Raw genomic sequence first — 15,377 nt, forward strand, 5'->3', positions numbered from 1 at the left:
CATTGCCCCAGTCAGGCCCTCGGAGTAGCATAGCAGGTATACAAAATTACACTCTAAAAGAACACATAAGTGGTGGTGGCATTATTTTTGTACATTGTCACTCAAAGTGAATGACACTGTCATTATACAATTCCTCACTACCTTATATTATAGCTGCCACTCAAAAGATCAACACCTGACCCCTCTGCAGGCAAAACACATATCATAACCCACCTCCCCCCCCAAAGAAAAAACCCACAAAAAAATAAAAAAGTGTTCAACAAGGCCTCTCACTATTCAGAATAATTTAGAGGACTCCCTATTCAGGATAAATATTCTGCTTTCAAAAGGCTTTTGTGTTTGTCTAACACCTGAATGTAAACATTAGTAGCCTTTATGTACACAAATATATGATAAAATGGGCTTTACTAATAAAAAGCTGTGGTTTCCTTAGGCTTTTAAGACATGCTATAATCAATTTTGATAAGCTGTGTCTCTTTCAAGTCATACAGCTTCTATATTCACACATACTCCATTCACATCTCTTATCATACTTTGACTCCATGAGACTTTATAAATAACAGTTACTTAAAATTCAGCAGTCTGTTTTTAATGGATTGTTTGTTGTTGTTTTTAAAGGGTTTCATGTTACGCCTTTCAGAGTCTACATTTTTTTCCACATGCTCCAATTCTTATATGCATTAATAAATCCTGTTCTCTTATTTTTTGCTTGCCATGCTGGAGCTCACAAACATTAGCCAAAATCTGTAAAGCTGCCATCATCCCACTAGTTTAAAACAAGAGTAACATAAAACAAAGGAAAGGCTTATGACTGAATCTATCTCGATAAGGCTACACACTACAGTTTCCTCTTTCTTACATTTAAAAGACTTTTTTTTATATCCAGCTATCAACTTATAATGTTAATGGCACCAGTTTTTTCCAGTCATACAAATTTATTATTGTACTGCTCTTACAATGCAAATGAACTTAACACGGACACAAGAGATTTTTCCAAATGGAACATGTAATTAGTGACTGGGAAAAAAAAAACAACAAAAAAGCATAGTATAAAAAAAAAGAAGGAATGGAACAAATAGGAATTATCATGCTAGTAAACAGTTCCTAATTTCTGATCATTGCACATCAGAAATACATTTGAAGGAAGTACATAAAAAAGTGACAATGAATGGAGTATGGAACAAAGTCCATACATGCAGAAAGACTAAATACTAAATACACCAGGACAACTCCATTCCTGAGGAAAAAAAAAGAGAATAGATACGTGAAAACATGACTTATGAGAAACTGAAAATGATTATTTAACATTTCTAACACTGTGACAATAAAAAGGGCCCCAAATTAAATCATTAAGCAACAAATTTACTGCAAAACATACTCACTTCCTTACACTCCACATGTACAGAATCATACAACTGCCAAAGGATATTGTAGAAGCTCGGACTACAAATCAGACCAACCAAACACATTCAGTGAGAACACAATGCCCCCTCTGATGAAATGTAATAGTGCAAACATTACTTTATGCTCACAAAACTCTAAATCAATGCTGAACACCAAACACTAGGAGACTGCATCAAAAGTTGGATGTATACATTATTTTTCTAAGCATCCTTTCCTGGAATTTTGCCAATGGTCTCATTTTAATAACTGATTTATATTCTTACAGGCTATGTCTACAATATGCCACACAGCTTTTCTGAATAAGAAGAGAGGTTTGTCCATTCTATACACTTTGAATGGATATTTGAGTCACTATTCTACTGTGAACTGTACTAAACCCAAGCAATGCCATCTGTCATGCACCACAGGGAACAAAATAAAGTCTTCATATGTATTTTATTTAATAAAAAACAAACAAAAAAACCCCACAAAAGACAGACACCCACCCTAATACTTCCTAAGAGCTTTTGGTAAACCTTACATTATAAAAACATGAAAATGTGTCTTTTTTTTTTTTTTTGACAGCACATCATACTGTTTTCTCAGAACTTACTAGGAAAATGCAGGTATCAAGAAATTTTTATGCCTTAAGCAAGCACCTTGGGAAGTTTAGAAGGACCAGTGTTTATCCTGAATACCCTTTTAAATTGACATCTCACTGAAGTGACAATGATAGCGAACTGCCACGGAACAGCAAGAATTTTTCTTGGTACACTTGTGGATAGATGATTTCAAAGTACAAACACACTCTTAATTCCTACTTTAATCAGGTTAGACAAAATAGAATTATAGAACTGTAGAATAGTTAGGGTTGGAAATGACCTTAATATCATCTACTTCCAACCGCCCTGCCATGGGGCAGGGACATCTCACACTAAACCATATCACCCAAGGACCTGTCCAACCTAGCCTTGAACACAGACACAGGGGAAGCATTCACAACTTCCCTGGGCAACACATTCCAGTGCCTCACCACCCTTACAGCAAAGAATTTCATCCTTATATCCAATCTAAACTTCCCCTGTTTAAGTTTTAACCCATTACCCCTTGTCCTATCAATACAATCCCTAATGAAGAGTCCCTCACCAGCATCCCTATAGGCCCTCTTCAGACACTGGAAGTCTGCCATGAGGTCTCCACGCAGCCTTCTCTTATCCAGGCTGAACAGCCCCAACTTTCTCAGCCTGTCTTCATATGGGAGGTGCTCCAGCCCCCTGAGCATCCTTATGGTGCTCCTCTGGACTTGTTCCAACAGTTCTATGTCCTTTCAGTGTTGAGGACACCAGAACTGCACACAATACTCCAAGTGAGGTCTCACAAGAGCAGAGTAGAGGGGCAGGATCACCTCCTTTGACCTGCTGGTCATGCTCCCTTTTGGTGCAGCCCAGGATACAGATGGCTCTCGGCACTGCAAGCACACACTGAAGCCAGCTCATGTTAAGCTTCTCATTGACCAACACCCCCAAGTGCTTCTCTACAGGGCTGCTCTGAATCTCTTCTCTGCCCAGTTTGTAGCTGTGCCTGCAATTGCTCCGACCCAGATGTAGGACCTTGCACTTGGCATGGTTAGACTTCATAAGGTCGGCATCTGCCTACCTCACAAGTGTGTCAAGGTCCCTCTGGATTGCATTCCTTCCCTCCAGCGTATCAACCGAACCAACACAGCTTGGTGTCATCAGCAAACCTGCTGACGGCGCACTCCATCCCACTGTCAATGTTACTGACAAAGATGTTGAACAAGACTGGTCCCAACACCCATCCCTGAGGGACACCACTCGTTACTGTTCTCCAGCTGGACACTGAGCCATTGACCACAACTCTGCGTGTGGCCATCCAGCCAGTTCTTTATCCACCGAGTGGTCCACCTATCAAATTGATGACACTCCAATTTAGAGACAAGGATGTCATGCCGGACAGTGTCGAACACTTTGCACAAGTCCAGGTAGATGACATCAACTGCTCTATCCCTGTCCATCAGTTCTGTAGCCCCATCATAGAGGGCCACCAAATTTGTCAGGCAGGATTTCCCTTTAGCGAAGCCATGCTGACTGTCACCAAGCACCTTGCTGTTTCTCATGTGCCTTAGCATGCCTTCCAGGAGAATCTGCTCCAAGATTTTGCCAGGCTCAAAGGTGAGACTAACTCCTCTGTAGTCCATTTTCCCTTTCTTGAAAATGGGGATTAGATTTCCCTTTTTCCAGTTGTTGGGAACTTTACCTGACTGCCATGATTTTTCAAATATGGTGGCCAGTGGCTTTGCAACTTCGTTCTCTAGCTCTTTCAGGACCCACGGATGGATTTCATCAGGTCCCATGGACTTGTGTACGTTCAGGTAATTAAGATGGTCTCAGATCATCTCTTACAGTGGGACTAAGGTCGTCTTTCTCAGTCCTTGTGTCTGCCTTCTAAGACTTGGGTGGTGTGGTCAGAGCATTTGCCAGTGAAGACTGAGGCAAAGAAGTCATTAAGTACCTCAGCCTTCTCCAGATCTCCAGTAAATTATTAATAAATAAATTAATCTATCAAAAGGAACTTTGGAAGGTTCCAGAACAGAATTATTAGACAGAACTCTAGAAATCCTTTAAAAGTTGAGAATCAAAGTCACTCATTAGATTGTATGAAGAAAACTGGGAACTGATGGAACATTTGGTTACCTAAATTTGGTTTAATCAGTTTAGAACTGATTTTTCCATTTAAAAAAAGAATAAAAATTAAAAAATTAAATAAAATTAGCAGACACTTGTGTTGAATGCTATTATTTCCTTTCCCTTGCTTTGCAGTGTAACAATTCTGCTTTTGAGTCTTGGCCTGAAGGAGTTCACATTAACTGAGTTCAAGCCCTCTGCATGTAGAGAATCTGCATACTCATGCTTTCTGCAGTTCTTCAGGTTGGTCAGCTATACATATAGCAGCAGTCGTTTTCACTGAACACCTTGTGAGGGATTCACTAACAGCTTTCTCATTAAGCATCATAGCTTTGACTCTCCTGTGAAGTTTACTTCTACTGATGAAAAAACAATGAGTAAAGATACTGAACAGGAACCACTTTAAGACCGGTACTGCTAAAGTAATAATATCCTTTACCAACACGATCCACAGTATTTTAAGTGAGGTTTAACATGTACTATAAACAGTATCATGGAAGGACCATTAATAAGTATCTGTGCTATTTTAAAACAACAGGTGGTGAGATCGTTTCACCAGTTATGTGCTCACCATATGTGTAAGTGGAAATTCTGTAGGTGGTAGAAGGCAAATGAGTGAATAGTTAGCAAATATATATATTATATAATATATATAATTATATAGATATATTAAGACATATATGATCTCATTAAAGCTGCAACACATTTTACAGGCTAGCAAACAGCTACCAAGATAACTTTGATATACCTTTGGGTTTTTAGGAATAGTTGCAAGAGCAATGATGTGACCAAAAAAGCAGCTAAAGTAAGATAAACTAATATTGTATGTTGGAGTTAGACCTATTTGCCTATTACATCTGATTAATTACTGGGACATTAGTGTAGAAAGGGATGCACAATTGTGCAAAGACCAGTCAGTTGTGTTAAAACACTTCTGAACACAGGGCAGGTTAAATTGCCTACAAGTCCTGTAAAGCCAAAGAACAGTAACATAGACAACTTTAAAATTCATTTTACTAAAGCTTAGAAAAAAACCCACAAATGCTACTGGAGAGAAATACACACTGGCTGGCACAGAAATTCTTCCACTGCAGCTCTTCTGTTGAGTTGATGTTTTATACTTGGTTCACCCATGGAAGAAGGGGAGAGATAACTTGGAATCATCTTACCACCACAGAAATGCAACCAGCTCAGAAACGCAACTTATTTTTAGTATATTAGGGAGGACAAATAACACTACTACAGCTTATTCATTCTATGGTAAGAATTAAAGGAAGAAAAAAAAATGAATTTATTATCTGACTTTGGCTGGGATATTTGCACCAACTCTCCTATGAGAATCCATTTTACATTACTTTCATTACACACTGGGAGCACAGAGTTCTTGTACAATCTGATTCTTTCTTTTATAATGTTGTTTTAATAGACTCATTTTGTGAGAGTATACAATATGAAGACTCTCTTGAAACTAGTCTCTCAATGCACCATGAAACTAATACATATAAATGAATTCATGCTTGTGTCACTGTCACATGCAGTCCTCTTCAAGAGGAAGGCTTGAATCAGTTTGCCTTTGCAATAGGCATACACAAACTCTGCACTCCTCTCTCCATATTTCAGATATTAAACTCAAGTGATCATTACCTGGGTTGCGAAGCGCTGACTTACTTGATTGGGTCGAATTCAAGATGAGAATATACTCAATGTCTGTCTTGTTCCCACCACTGATCTATAATAAATGGATAAAACTCAGTTCTCCTTAGCAATTGCTACCTTTGCAATTGACTGGCCACTCACATAAAGATCCTTTACTGACGGTAATTAGAGTCCAACATGAAATCAATTTGCGTAGTAGGAGAAAAAGTATGCCTGACATTTATTTCTCATATGGAATTTTTTCTCACCTAGAAAAGTTATCTACTGCATATAAAGGGCATGCATTCAGAAAGCGTCAATATGTTTGATCTTCTGAAGAAAAATCTGCATCACTACTGTTAAAATACTTTTTTGATTGTTTGCACATGCTAAAGTACATAGTTTTAAATTCACTGTGTATTATCCATCTACTCCCACCCTGCTCAAGCCTTCCTTTAAGGAATTATTAGTTTAGGGAAAACAGTCCAACTCAAAGCCTAGTAACAATATAACTGAAAAACTACATGGTTGCTCTGGAATGTGGTTATTTCAGTTAGTTAAAAAAGCACATAGAAGCACCGGCTCTAAACATTCTCATATAGAAAACATATTAATCAAACTATTTAATTTCAGTCCTTGGAAAGGGCAACAAGTGAAATAAAACCTCTGCAACTGCGTTCAAGGTTACTGGGGTTTCCAGTCTGCTGTAAAGGAAACAAGCCCTTTTGCAATCATGCCTATCTGGCCCCCACTCATAGATTTGGTCAAATGAACCTGCTAGTTCAAAAGCTGACTGCAGCCTAGAAATCCCAAAGACAATTAAGCTCCTACAAATGTAAAGAATTAACCCAGATAAAGAGTTCCAAAATAGCAGACCCTCTGAGGAAAAGGCAGCTAAATCTCAGGTGCTACCCAGCCTGTCTGGCATCACCAGCTGGCCAACTAGGCTATTCTTCCACTCACAAGGGCTGTTGCCCCAGATCAACCACAAAAAAGATGCTTCTCTTTTCTTGGAAGAGGTATTTCAGTCACAGTAACTGAAGGAGGAAAAGGAGTTCTGGAAGAGAAGTCTGCCAGAAGTGGATTTACATCAGTTACACCACTGAACTAAATTCACACTGATAATTAGGTAAACATTTTTCTATGGGCAGAGGCTCATGCATGCTTTCATTTTACATGACTACACCACCTGAATTTGCAGTACACAGAAGATAAAACCAAAAGCAATTCAAGTTTTCCATGTCAAACCAATCAAATGTACATTCACATCTGTGATAATGTATGGCTCTTGGGCAGATACTTCTTCATCCCTGATATCACATTGTTTTAAAGTATACTAACAGTCTTTAAGACATTTTTTTCAGGTTTGCAAGGAAGCATAAATAGCCAAACTTATTGTGTTAACTGCTGTCACCATTAGCAAGTTCTCATACTATGCTGTTTGCAACAACAGGAGACCACTACTAGATGCTCTCTTCAGTAAGGAAATTAACTTTCTATAGAATGGGTGGACTAATCCAAGACGCATCTGAACTCAGCTACATGTCTGGGTTTTTTTGTTTGTTTGTTTTGGTTTTGGATTTCTTTTGTCTTGTTTGTTTTGCTTCAGTCAAAGACAATTAGAAGAGAAATAGGCAAATTACTATAATACTGCAATAGCTGAGCAAGCCAGCCATGCTCTTTTCTTTCTAGAAAGAAAGGAAGAAGCAGTAGACATACCACAACTTAGACTCCCAAATCTTTTACAAGAAAAAAGTAAATGTTTGGTAGATGAAACAAAACAGGCTTATTGGATTGAGATTTCGGTTGTTTTTTTTTTTTCCTAGCTTGACATGCATACATTGGATGTGCTACAGAGTGCTTTAAACGGAAAAGTTTATTTGGGGTCATAGTTAATGACTGTTCTTCAGAGCACAGATTTGTGTTGAACTAATTTTCTGACACCACAATTTACCAGTTATGCTCTGTTTCAGCCTTATGAAGCCTCAATTGTCTTTTATACACATTTCCTGTCTCTGTTGCCATCATTTGCCTTATCTGTATCCTGCAACAGTACTGAAACAAATATGTGTGTTTAAATGTGTTCCAGAAATGACAATAGACCAAGCAACCACCTGTCACCTCCCTAAGTATTGCCCTATCACTCTAGCACCATGACCACAGGCTTCAACCAAATGGGGACCCCACAACTGTACAAGCTGCTTGCTCTGTGAACACACGGGATAACAGGATCTTTTAAGATGAACATACAAGTAAATAGATATTGAATAAGATAACCTTCAGCTTCCAATACCCTACTTCCTTTTTTTTTTTTTTCATTAAGAACAGATTAACACTCTATCCTTTTCTTTCAAGAGGCACAATCATTGTTTTTGCTTCCAAACTACACAGAACCATTAACCATTACTACATGCAGATAGTACCCATTGTAATGATCAGCCTCTACAGGCTAACTCCGGACTCCTACATTGAAATGCCTGCTTTAGACCAACGTTAATCAGAGCAGAACAAAGGGAAAACAAAACCAAAAATCATCAACAGACAAAAACATAGGCCAGGCAGATCTTTTTCCCTTCTACACCTAATGTCAATAACTGTGTACATACCACAAATCACGTGCAATGTCAACGGCAAAGCTAAAATCCTGCATGTACTAATTTTTCCACTTCTACAAGTGATATGATGGAAGAACAGCTCACTAATTCTTCCATTTCACAAACAAAGGCATTTGAATTTTGCTGCTATTTTGTTTGTCCCACACCTTGTGCTAGACGATAAAAATGGAAAAAGGGGAAAACCACAAAAAAGAAGTCCCTGAAAAAGTAAACAGAATCCATTTTGGTGTAAAAACTGGTTTTGCAACTGCATCACTCCCTTTGGCGAAGCGATTTCCAAATCCAGGAATGTGAATGAGGCGACAACCTTCTTTGGTTGTGTTCCCCTGAAACCCTTCTGCCCTAAGATGTCTTCCCGCCACCTGCGGAGAGCGCGCACAGGACCAGAAAGAGTGGGAGGAGAACGGGAGCACGGCCCTCCACCTGTCACAGCGCTCCACACTCCTTCCCAGCTTCCGCGCCCGTCCTGTGCGGCACCACAAACAAAATGCCTCCTCCACGCCAGTAAATCCCAGAGCAGAGCGCTGGCACAGAGCCACCGCGCATCCTGGCACTAAAAGATAAAACATAACTCCGGCGCTTCTGACAGGGCAGCCTTTCTGCTTCTGGAGGGAACCACAAAAGGAGAAAGGAGGAGGAAGCTACGCACCTCAGCACAGCTCCAGATCCTTTCTGCGCGCACGCAGCACGGCCGCTGTTTCCCGAGCCGCTCGCCCGGCCCGGCGGGGCCTTCCCCGCGCTCTCAGCGGGCGGACAGCGGACAGCCGGACAAGCCGAGGCGGGAGGCTCGAAGCGGCAACACCGCGGCTGTAGAATCGGGCAGCGTCGCAGCGCTCGTCACCCACCCCCACGCTCGGCCCTTGCAGCTCCCGCTCACCTTTCAAGGACCGGCTCAGAGCATCTTCCTCCCTCTCTCCCTTCCTCCGTCCGTCCCGCAGCGCTGCCAGTGGCGGCCCGGAGTCCTCGGGCTCGGCGGAGCGCGGTGCCCAGCGCTATCTTCCCTCAGCCGGCAACAGCTCCCGCTGTCACCTCACCCCCACATCCCGCCGGCGGCAGCTGCTGCTCCTAAATTCACGGCGCTCTGGCGGCATGAAGTCATCCTCCCCGCCCCCTCCCTGGGCCGCCGCACTCTGCTCCCGTCGCGGAGGGGGAGACGGCCCCTCCGCCCGGCCGCTCGAACCCAGCGAGGCGTTGGCGCTGCACCTTCACCAGAGGGGCCGGCATTCCCACCCCTCTACACGCACCCCGCTGCTTGAGGATCTGTGAGGGGCGGCACGGTTCCCCCGGCGGTGCGGCTGCGGGTCGGGGGTCCCTCCCCTGGCACGACGGCAGGATGGGCCGCTCCGGCCCGCGCCAGCTTTTTCCTCTCGGGACTCCCCTCAGCGCGCCCGCTCCAACAGCCACCCCGGTGATCTGTACTGAGGGTGTGTCACCCTATCCTACCCGGCCGTACTGCGCTAAGCGGCGGGGAGTGGGGACAGTGTGGCTCCCACAGGGCTGGAGCCAAGAGAGAGCCTTCCTCCGTGTTTGTGTGTGGGTATGTTTTGAAGGAAAATCCACTGCAGTCCCTCGTGCTCATGTACGGGAGTGCAGCTCTCCCCCTCCTCTCCCGGCCTCAGGGCGCGCAAGCTGTGCGCAGCCTGTGTCCCTAAAATTGCAGCTGTTCCTGGGGTGGAGGGGAGTTTCTTTGCTACTGGCTCCTGCTCTGTGCCTAGGGGGGGAGAGAAAGGCACAGCGTTCAAGGTCACCAGGACACACTTCTCCCTTACCAAGGGTGTCCTGGTATTTTTAAGATCCATCAGTAGGCAGCAAGTCTATTTTTGTTACTTACAGAGTGCTGTGCATGTGCTCGGTAACTGACAGGCTCATGAAGAAGGGTTGGATTCCCATCACAGTTTACAATCTCCTGAACTCATCCCGTATGCAGGGCAAGCATGGCTATGCTGCTGCATCAATAACACCAGGCAGGCCAGTTCAGGTAGATAATGTGTGTTGCCAAATCACTGTGGCCTCAGAGCTCTTAATGTTTCACAAGCAGGGCAGGGCTGTGTCTGGTCAAGAAAAGTCCTAATGGAAGAGCTCCCAGGAAAACACAAAACACAGGTGTTTCCAAGGCATGTTGCTCTGTTGGCCAGGTAGCGACATGGTGCCTCAGCAAGGTTTTGCAGTAGACCTGAATGGTAAATGATTGTTTTCCATGATGCTGAGGTCTGAAACAGGAGAAGAGCTGCCACAGCAGCTTGAACATAGATGTGATGGTTTTCTGTAGTGGTAGGAGAAAGCAAAAATGGGGAGAGAAATCTCATAAAGGTAAGGATCTTTGTCTCTTACGTGATATATAAAAACTTGCAGCCTGAGTTCCCTTTTGGAAATTCATTCTGTTTACTTTTTATAGTGGTTGCTAACCAGGGAGGTTGTGGAGTTTCCCTTTCTGGAGATATTTAAAATCCTCCTGGATGTGTTCCTGTGTAACCTGCTCTAGGTGCCCCTGCCTTGGCAGGGGGGTTAGATTAGATGATCTCCATAGGCCTCTTCTAACGTTAATGATTCTGTGGTTATGGTGTGGCTTTTAACTGTGCCAGTGTCTCTTATCTGGTTCCTTGTTACATGTGCACTCCTACAGCTGCACTAATTTTGGGCTGCTCCTCTTTACTCCGTGCCTTGAAACTCAACTGGTTATGGCATTGCAGACCTGAATGTGCAGCACTGGCAGCATTTCAACAGTGATATTTAATTTCTGTTTACAGTGTGTTAGGTTAGGTTATTAAAGGCTCATTTCTACATACACAGAGGAACTCAAGGGCATGTGGGCATACAGGGGAGCCCCAATAACCAGGTCAGAGGAGGGCAGACCCTTTCCAGCCTCTGCCAGGGCTGTCCCAGGGAGCCTCAGCCCCATGAGGCTTGGCAGGGTGGGAAGAACAACACACTCAGCAGCCAAACACAAAGCTCCGTGTGTTGCAGATTGAGGGGGTTACAGCCTAGGGTTAGAGGACACATGATGGGATGCATAATAGGATGAGCATTTGGGGTTTGTACAAGGGTTATTATAGGATGTTTAGGGCAAGAGCCAAAGGCAGGGAAAGGAAAAGATCAAGATGATATGGGAATGAGCAAGTGTGGGAAAATAGTGGGGTGAGGAGGTAAGTAGGGCTTGTCCTGTGTAAATGGGCTGCTGGTCAGTATGCTGTCTGGCTATGCCCCTTGCCTGATCAGCACAGTATCTCCTGTCTTCCCACTAGACTATATTTCTAACTATTCTACTGGGTGAGGGGGTTCCTTGTTCTGTTTGTGTTTGTATGGGATGGAAGTCCCAGCAGCAAGTCACACCTCAGGTCATAGGGACCCATGCCAGAGAGGATGGTAGGATTAGACTGTTCATGCCATCTGTGTTTGCTTGAGTGTTTGTGCCTATGTTGATCTGTGTGGTTGGCCATGTGCATAATTATATCTATATTAATGTATGCATACATAGTGTGTGTATGCCTATTAGGTGCTCAGACTTGTTACTGACTAGACCTAGGAAAATGGAGTCATGGCAGCCTCTCTTCTATTGGGCTGCATGGTTCAGCCACTTTTAACACAATCCCCAAAATTATTAGCATACTAGAAAATCCTTGATCTGTGCAAAAGCAAGAATGTTTTTTTATTATTGCTACTGTATTATTATTACTACTACTGTTATTAGTATTATTAGTATTTCTTTGGTAGCAGTATATTCCAGAGTCCAAAGAAGTAACTTCTCCTGGTTCAAGAGTACTAATTAGTACTATTAAAAAAAAAAAAAAGAAAAATCCAAAAAAAAGGAAGGACACATGGATGAGACACAGATTTGATTTCATTACAAAAACATAAAGGTGTGGATCATTTAGCAACATTCAGAAAGCCAATTTTACTTAGAGAATATAATGTTCAATTTAGTAATCACAGATCCAATCAGTTTAAAAGAAATGCAACTGTAAATACAAATTGATGGAAGTCTAAGCATTTCAGCTTTAAAAGGCTAAGCTGTAGTTAGTGAAATCAGCTCAAGAGCTGAGTAAGGTGAAAACTTGGAAATTTCTTTATTAAAGAAATAAGAACAATAAGAAGAACAATGTATAAGGCTAGTGTAAGGTGTTAATGTATAACAACATGAGAAGAACAGTGTATAAGGAAGAACTCTAGACTTCACTGCAGAGGGGCTGAGTTCTGACAAGATACTAGAAGTAGGCTGTCAACCAACAAATGAAGAGAAATTTGTGGCTTTAGAAATAGCAAGGGTGAGGTGAGATTTGTCAACATTCAAATCAAATTAGATTGTGGAAATAATAAACCGTAAAATATGCATCACTTGTAAAAATGTAAAGAAATCCTGAAGTAAAGTAGTTGAGCTTTGTTTTAGTGAGCATGGGGTGAAAAAGCTAGTCTCTCTCCCTCAAATTGAGTTTTCCTGATAACTGCTGGCTGGAGTAGAGTGGAGTGAAGGAGAAACAATTAAAGGAATGAATGTATATAAATAGATGTTACTGTTTCTACAGTGAACTTAAGATTAACAATGTTTTCACGTCAGAGGAGTAAATCGCCATCTAAAGGTAATGGAAAAAAATACGATATAAAATCTCAAAACTATTTTGTATAGACCACAAGGGTTGGTAAAAGCAGATCTAATTTACAAGACATCTGACTAATAAAGGCATGTATTACATGGAGAACTGCTGTGGTTTAGCCCACATAGGCAGCTCAGCCCCACTCATCTGCTTGCATGAGATCCCACACAAAGGGATGGGGAAGAGAACAGTTACTTCAAAAGATAAACACTATCACTCCAAACATCCCTCTCACTTCTCCTTCTTCCCCCAGCTTTATATGCTGAGCATGGTGTCATATGGTGTGGAATATCCCTGTGGTCAGCTGGGGTCAGCTGTCCCCCCTCACAACTTGTGCATTTCCAGCCTGCTCACTGGTGGGGTGGTATAAGGACTTGGTGCTGTGTGTAAGCACTGCTCAGCAGCAAAGAAAACATCCATGAACTATCAACACTGTTTTCAGCACAAATCCAGAACATAGTCCCCTGCTAGCTATTATGAAGAAAATTAACTGTACCCCAGGCAGAAGTAGTGCAAGAACATAAGAAGATGTGAGGACCACTGCAGATGATAGACTTCTATAAATTTTATATTCTTGAAACTAGGAAAGTTGGTTCTACTAGGTATAAAAAAGAAAGAACTCTGATCTCCCATTCACTTTTTTTTTTTTTTTTTTTTTTTTTTTAATGCCTAAATAGCCTATCTCCTCTGGACTTGTGTTAGGTTCTTTTCGTGTGTTCCAAAATTCTAATATTTTTGGAGTTTTTGCAGTGCAAGCAAATGTGCTGTTTCCTGGAGAGCAATAGATAATTGTTATAAACACTTTATCATAGTTTGCCATAAGCTTTTTTTTTTTAGTATTAAACTAAGTACTAATGTACACTTTAATAACAGCATTATTTTTTTGTTTCTTCAGACTTAATTTAAACAAAAGCAAGCCAGTGAATAAACAGTTCTTATGAAATTCTATCAGATTTTGTAACAGATCTAGGTAAAAAGTTTACATAAGCATTCAAAAAATGACAGAAAAACAGTTGTCGCCAGTAGTGCAGTGTAAGATCTTGGACATTAATTTGCAGTTCCCATGGGGAATACAGTAAGTGCAATTCCTACTGTATATCAAAGCAGCCTTACTGATGTTGAAATGCAATGTAAGAATGCATTATAAGAATTCTTAGTTATCCCTCTTAATAAGTTAATGTCACCTGAATCCTTCTGATACCAGTTAGATGAAATAATTTCAGGTCCCACAAATAAAAATCATGTGCCAAATAAAAATTGCTATAGGCTTTCTACTAAGAAGAAACAGTACTTTAATTTTTTTTTTCTGTTGGAAGGGTTATTCCAGAAGATATTTTAAAAAGCAAGTTGGCTGAGCTGTCTCTCCATGACCACTGTTTCAAGTCCTTACTCCTTTCTTTATTCTTCCACTGCTATTATAGTTTGTTATGTATAGGTTTGCCTTCAAGTAAATTAAGTAAATGAACACATTTTGTTCAGTTGGTTGTATTTACAAGGTGTAATGTTTATGGCAGAAATATTGACACAAAAATAATATGATGATAAAGAGCACTGCAAGAGGAACTACAATGCCACCAATACCTGAATAGACTTTCTTATAATTAAAACCGTCATCAAGGAAATATATTCAAAGTAGTAATACATGTCTGCAATAATTTCTAAACCATTTAGGAAGGAATAATTATTTAAGTAAATTCCTGTTGATTACTTGATAACTATCAAAAGAATATGAATTAAAAATTAAACAATTCATACTGCATTCAGTACATTAGTTTCTAATCTTCAAGAACAGAATTTTTTAAGTAAAATGATTTGGCTGTAAACAGTTTAGAATAACCAAACTTGATGCAGACTTCATCTACCATTGTTAGTATCCTCCTCTTAATGCTGGTTGTGTATTTTCTTAGACTAGGATACTCAAGTTTTCAAGGTAGGGACTGTCACTGTTTCTGTTTGTACAACGTCGTTAGGCACTTGCCAAGTGCATTAATGATAATTTACAGCACTTGTATCTCTACTACAGTGTGTTGGCTTTTATGTACAAGACCCAGTTCTACCCTAAGTATACAGGGGCAGAGTCTGGCCCTTAGCCTCCTGACATCCATAGGAACAGATGTATTTCTCTCCCCCCCGAGCTTCCAGCATTGTCTTAGTACAAAGGAGTCTGATTTTTTTAATGCTTTAATAGCAAACTGCTTGGGTTTTCTCATTTTCCACTGTCAACTTCTTATATATTTTCATTGTCATTGCTTTCTTATACATTTTCTAAACTTTGTAGGGGTAATAGTCCCATAGTGGCATTTTCTGTGCTTAAAAATACATTACTAGCACTGCAATATAAAGCAACCTTCCAAGTGGGAAAAGTAGCTTATAATAATATAGTGGTGTTGTAACACATAAGGGGAAAAAATAAGATTGTACTAGCATTCTCAATTCTGGCATTAGCCATA

At 41.1% G+C, this 15,377-nt stretch overlaps 1 protein-coding gene across 1 annotated transcript in view; it reads right to left on the minus strand.

Moving 5' to 3' along the window:
• PKIA (cAMP-dependent protein kinase inhibitor alpha) overlaps window positions 1–9,403 on the minus strand; it is a 46,198-nt gene extending 36,795 nt beyond the window's left edge. The window contains exon 1 of the mRNA XM_005150820.3: window positions 9,216–9,403. The gene's annotated coding sequence lies outside the window, so the exon portion shown is untranslated. The remainder of the gene's footprint in view (window positions 1–9,215) is intronic.
• Between the last annotated feature and the right edge of the window lie 5,974 nt (window positions 9,404–15,377).

The sequence above is a fragment of the Melopsittacus undulatus genome, chromosome 1, assembly GCF_012275295.1.
Source record: "Melopsittacus undulatus isolate bMelUnd1 chromosome 1, bMelUnd1.mat.Z, whole genome shotgun sequence".
Taxonomy (NCBI): Eukaryota; Metazoa; Chordata; class Aves; order Psittaciformes; family Psittaculidae; genus Melopsittacus; species Melopsittacus undulatus.